The 5,805-nt window shown below is 37.2% G+C and overlaps 1 pseudogene; it reads right to left on the bottom strand.

Annotated features, from left to right (window-relative positions):
* Positions 1-4,938: 4,938 nt before the first annotated feature.
* LOC121447580 lies at positions 4,939-5,526 on the bottom strand (annotated as a pseudogene).
* Positions 5,527-5,805: the final 279 nt, after the last annotated feature.

Raw genomic sequence — 5,805 nt, 5'->3', positions numbered from 1 at the left:
ACAGCCTGAAATGACCATGCTGGAGAGACTTTGTGTAGGTATTTCTGCAGACAATCCCAGGGAACCTGATACTCAAAGTTTCCTCTCTGAGGACCACAACATCAGGCAGAGATAAACTAGATGTTTATCTGTTGTGATGACTATTTTTGATTGTCAATTTGAGTACTGGTGTGGGACAATTCTGTATTTTGTCAATTATGTTTTAAATAAATGCTGATTGGCCAGTAGCCAGGCAGGAAGTATAGGTGATACAACCAGACAGGAAGTAGAAGGTGGGGAAATGAGAACAGGAGAATTCTGGGAAGAGGAAAGCCCATTTCTTTATATTCCTGCCCAGACACAGAAGAAGGAATATGTGACTACCTCACTGAAAAAGGTACCTAGCCATGTGACTAACATAGATAAGAATAATTGGTTAATTAAGTTATAAGAATTAATAAGAAGCCTGAGCTAATGGGCTAATCAGTTTATGCTCTGTGTGATTTCTTTGGGACTTAATGACTGTGGGAACTGGGCAGGACAGAAAACTTCAGTCAACAGACTACATCTAGAATTAATTAAAATCTAAGTGGCCAGGCACACTCAGTAGACTAAGGCTCTAATTCCTTAACTATAAGTGACAACCGTATAACTGAACATAGGAGTCACACAGAAACAGACAAAACAGTCAACTGGAACAATTTCTAAATTGCAACAAAACTAAAAATGAAAGCACACTCCTGTTACACCATGTGAGTTCACTGTTTCCATGGTTCTGAACACACAATATGTGTGTTTTACACTGAACATGCCATCACATCTCACAACACCAACAAACTTCTAGAAATACCTTGACATAGATTTCACATTTTATGAGTTATAATGTTTCTTTCTGTACATATGAATTTTTTCAGCTCTTACATAAACACAATGATTTTATTATGAAAAATGAAGACTTTTAATGTTCCCTTTCCATTATTTTTGGTGTGTAGAATATATTAGTGTATCTCTGAATTGTATTGTGTTAGAATGTTTGATTTTTAAAATTGGTATTTGAGTTGTTGATTTGCATTTCATAAAAAATAATTTTTTAATGAATTTTGGATTTAGAGTAGGACTGAATTACAAATTTCTGAAATGGCCATACACATACTTCTGCTATTCTACACTGTAAATTCGTGGGAAAGAGCAATGAAGAACTGTTGATTGCAAAAGCAAAATATTGATTAATTTTCCAAAACCTCGCAGATACTTTCTATCCTACAGAATCAAATATTAAACTATGATTTAATTATCTATGCAAAATTAAACAAGTACACCCTATTTCTTAGTATATAAATTTGCATTCATCTTTAAAGAATGGCAACATTATGTAAATAGCAAATTATTATTTTTAAAAATTTTCTGCATGATTTAGTATCAGTAAAAGTTTGGTTGATATACTTAAATTTTATATACCTGTATACCTGGGGTCATACAAAAACATCTTGAACATAGGTCAAGAGCAAGGAAAAATTAAAATGGCCTAGATAGGACTGGAGAAATGACTCAGTAGTTAAAAGCAGAGGCTGCTGTTGTAGAGGACCGGGGTTCTATTCCCTGCACCAACAAGGTGGCCCAAAGCATCTGTAAGTCCAGTCTAAGGGGATCCATGGTACTCTTCTGGGGATACCAGGTATAAACAAACGTGTCACTCATGCGTATGTAAAGACAAATTACCCATATACGTATGATTAATTAATTAATTTAAAAAGAAAGTCTAGGCTGGAGCAGGTAGATTGAGAAAGAGTTCAAGGTTGGTCTAGCTTCATGGTAAGACCATATCCCAGTAAAGTAAAATAAAATATAAAAGAGTAAATAAAAACAGTGATAACCTTTACAATTCCTTTGTCATATCTTAAGCATTTCATGGTCAAGGCAAGTATTTTTTTCTTTTCTTCTTTTTTTCCACAATAGTAACAACTTAGTTTTTGAACTCAAGTTTTATCCAGTTAGGATCAGGGCAACAGGAAGCCCAAGCTATTTAGAGAAGAGACACTTTGAAAAACAGCATTACTGTTGCATAAGACTCCACAGCAATAGGAACACAAGTTCTCTTCTTGGTCTGTTTTTAGAAAACTAATGCTCCAAGCAAGGAGCCCTGATTTATTGGATCACAGCACCCCAAAGTTGAGGCAAATTGACTCAGAATAATTAACTAATAAATTTAGTTCTTATCTAATAACCACAGAGAAAAAGTCATTCTTCCATAACCTCTAAGTAGCTCATTTTCATATTATTTTTCATGTAACTGTAATAAGTATCGTTGATAAAGTTTATTATTAAGACAAGACATAAACTCCAAAACACAAATAATTTTCCCCAGTATTTTCATTCTAACCAGCCTAGACATGCTTATTAATAATCACTATGATTATACATCTCATAAAGTAGCTCTTGTTAAAACCAGAGGAGATATCTTCATCCCAGTGATGGTACCTGATACAGGTAACTGATCAGCAACTCCTAAAGTCATCGCTCAGAATCAACGTGATAAGCTTAAATCAGAATCCTCAAAGGGCCTGTACCAGCTTGCACTCCCACCAGCAATGAAAGAGTGTTCCCTTTATCCCACATCCTCTTCAGTATAAACTGCCTTCTGTGTTTTTGACCTTGGCCATTCTGACAGGTGTAAGATGGAATCTCAGAGTCAGTTTGATTTGCATTTCTCTGATGGCTAAGGATGTTGAGCATTTCCGTAAGTGTCTTTCAACCATTTTAGATTCCTCTGTTGAGAGTTCTCTGTTTAGGTATGTACTCCATTTTTTATTGGATTATTTGTTCTTTTGATGACAAATTCTTGAGTTCTTTGTATATTTTGGATATCAGACCTCTGTCTGATGTGGGGTTACTGAAGAACTTTTCCGATTCTGTAGGCTGTAGTTTTGTCTTGTTGACTGTGTTCTTTGCTTTACAGAAACTTTTCAGTTTCAATATGTCCCATTTATTAATTGTTTCGCTCAGTGTCTGTGCTGCTGGAATTATATTTAGGAAGTGGTCTCCTGTGCAAATGCACTCAAGTGTACTTCCCACTTTCTCTTCTATAAGGTTCGTGTGGCTGGCTTTATGTTGAGGTCTTTGATCCATTTGGACCTGAGTTTTGTGCATGGCTATAGATATGTTTTCATTCTTCTACATGTTAATATCCGGTTATGCCAGCACCACTTGTCGAGTATGCTTTCTTTTTTCCATTTGATGTTTTTTGCTTCTTTGTCAAAAATCACATGTTTGTAGATGTATGGATTAATATCCGGGTCTTCGATTTAGTTCCATTGGTCCTTCTATCTGTTTTGGATGTCAGTATGGCAATTTCTCAGAAAATTAGAAAACAACCAACCTCAAGTCCCAGAAATACCACTTTTGGGTATATATCCAAAGGATGCTCAACAAGGACATGTGCTCAACTATGTTTATAGCAGCATTATTTGTGGTAGTCAGAACCTGGAAATAACCTAAATGCTTCTTGACCAAAGAATGGATAAGAAAAATGTGGTATATTTACACAATGGAGTACTACACAGCAGAGAAAAAGTAATGACATCTTGAAATTTTGGAGTAAATGGATGGATCTAGAAAACATCATGTTGAGTGAGGTAACCCAGACCCAGAAAGACAAATACTATATTACTCACTCATAAGTGACATTTAGAACATTTAAAACAAAGAAAACCCAGCCTATAATTCACAATTCTAGAGAACCTAGACAACAATGAGGACCCTAAGAGAGACATATATGGATCTAATCTACATGGGAAGTAAAAAAAGAAAATATCTCCTGAGTAAATTGGGAGCATGGGGACCATGGGAAATGGTTAAAGGAGAGGGAAGAGGAAAGGAGGGGAGGGGAGAAAAATATATAACTCAATAAAAACAATTTAAAAAATCAGAACCCTCTTTAATGAAAGCATACTTTCAAATTAACATCTCAAAATGGCCTCAGTGAACTGAATTCTGAACTCCAAGAAGAATTGTTTATTTAAGGCTAGAAATTGTTAATGGGGAGTTGGAGAGGTATCTTCCATGACAGCGTTGATGACTTCAGAATTCACACACAGTTAGATAGGAAAAGAAGCTTATTGTGATATGGGACGTACTTTATAAATCCCTTAAAATTTTTAAAGAGAAATTAAACAAGCATGCTGGCGCAGATTTATCCTCCTCCAGAATCCAAGTCCACTGGCAGTAAGAGTTCAATATTCCCTGTGGACGGCAGTGGTACCTTAGGGATATATGATGTCTCTAGCTACTTCACCTGTCATCTATTATCCTAGTAAAGGAGAATTTATGTGAAAATTGATGTTTGCAGCTTAATAATTTCATGTGAAAATAAAGGAGAAATTGTGAATGGTTTTTATGTGCTTCTTCTGTTGACATTAGTATGAGCAAAAGGAAATCTATAGCTAGTTTCTGGGGAAGAAATATGGTTTTCAGCTGAATTTTTCAATCTGATATACGATAACCTTGAAGGATCCTGTAAGGACAGCTCCATGCTTACAAGGTGAACTTTCTTTTTTTTTTTAAGTGAAAAGCATTTTTTCACCAGTCATAACAAAATACATATATACATATTTATAAAGAAGGCATAAGCTATTTCCAATATTACATGGTTTTGTTTGCTAAATGCAAACACCAGCCAAGAGAATAAAAATCACTGTTTCCCAAAAATAGTGTTTTATATTTTGGTTGAAAGAGTCTTACTATGTAGCCTAGCTACACTCACACTTGAGAACTAAAAATCTTCCTGTCTCAGCTGCATAGGCCTTGGGTGCTCATCACAACACAAACTTATTTCTGGCAGATTTTTCAAAAGGTGGTTGCTAGGTAACTGTAGAATCCTTTATAAAGACTGTGGTATCTTGATGTTCTTTCCATACTGGTACTCTTGGGAAAAGGTGGCTCCTTCTTTGAGGGGAAGTGTGCTTAGGTTTGTAAGAACTCAGGCTGTACCCTGGTCACTTTCCGGAATTCTTTAGTGTGGGTCTCGGAGCATTGCATCTCACACCAGCTGATGGGAACCATCTGGACACCCGATTCGCTGTGGGCTACCACTACCCCTAACTCATTTTCAGCAGTGCTCAGCAGGTAATTGGACTGTGCGTCACCTAGGGAGATAACTTTGGCCAAAACCATGTCACCTGGGCGGAAACTCTTGTAAATTTCAACCTTGTCTTTCCAGTTGCTCGGATATCTTCCTTGCGGGTAGTTCCTCGAAAAGCATTTTTTTAGTGGTGTGGATCCCACCTACAAGATGTGTACTTTGGCAAAACGTGAGTTGATACTAGAGACCTTACAGGTGACAACAGCTCCTACATCTGGAAGTAGCTGGGACTCTGTTTCTCTCATCACAGACACCACAGGAAGCGCGCCATTCTCGCTGGTCTTCGTCAGGCAGCCTGCCAGCAAAGAGAAGATGTAGCCGTGCCGGGTGTAGGTGCCGCTCCCGGGGCTGCCTTCCTCCAAGTTACACAGACGTTCGCCAGGGATGCAGTACCTCACAGGTGGTGCCATGCTTGTCCCTGTCCAAAACCCCCAAGGTGAACTTTCTATCTTAACTAAAATTCAGCTTACGTGCCATCTTAAATGCTCAGTAATGGTCATTTAGAACTGCTGTAGTTGAATATCCTAGACAAAACAGTATCAAAATCACTGCTTGCCCTAAAAAGTCATTCTTGCCATCAAATAACCACAATATACAGGGACCAGTGAGAGCAAGTGGGTCATCCATAAAGCATAATAGAAGTTCTTTCTACCTTCTTCATCCAGTATCATCTTTAAGTATATATGCAG

The sequence above is a fragment of the Microtus oregoni genome, unplaced genomic scaffold (assembly GCF_018167655.1).
Source record: "Microtus oregoni isolate MIOR12 unplaced genomic scaffold, Mior012 000004F_ref0000308, whole genome shotgun sequence".
Taxonomy (NCBI): Eukaryota; Metazoa; Chordata; class Mammalia; order Rodentia; family Cricetidae; genus Microtus; species Microtus oregoni.
Note: the sequence above shows the minus strand (reverse complement) of the source record. Positions and strands in the feature narration are given on the sequence as shown.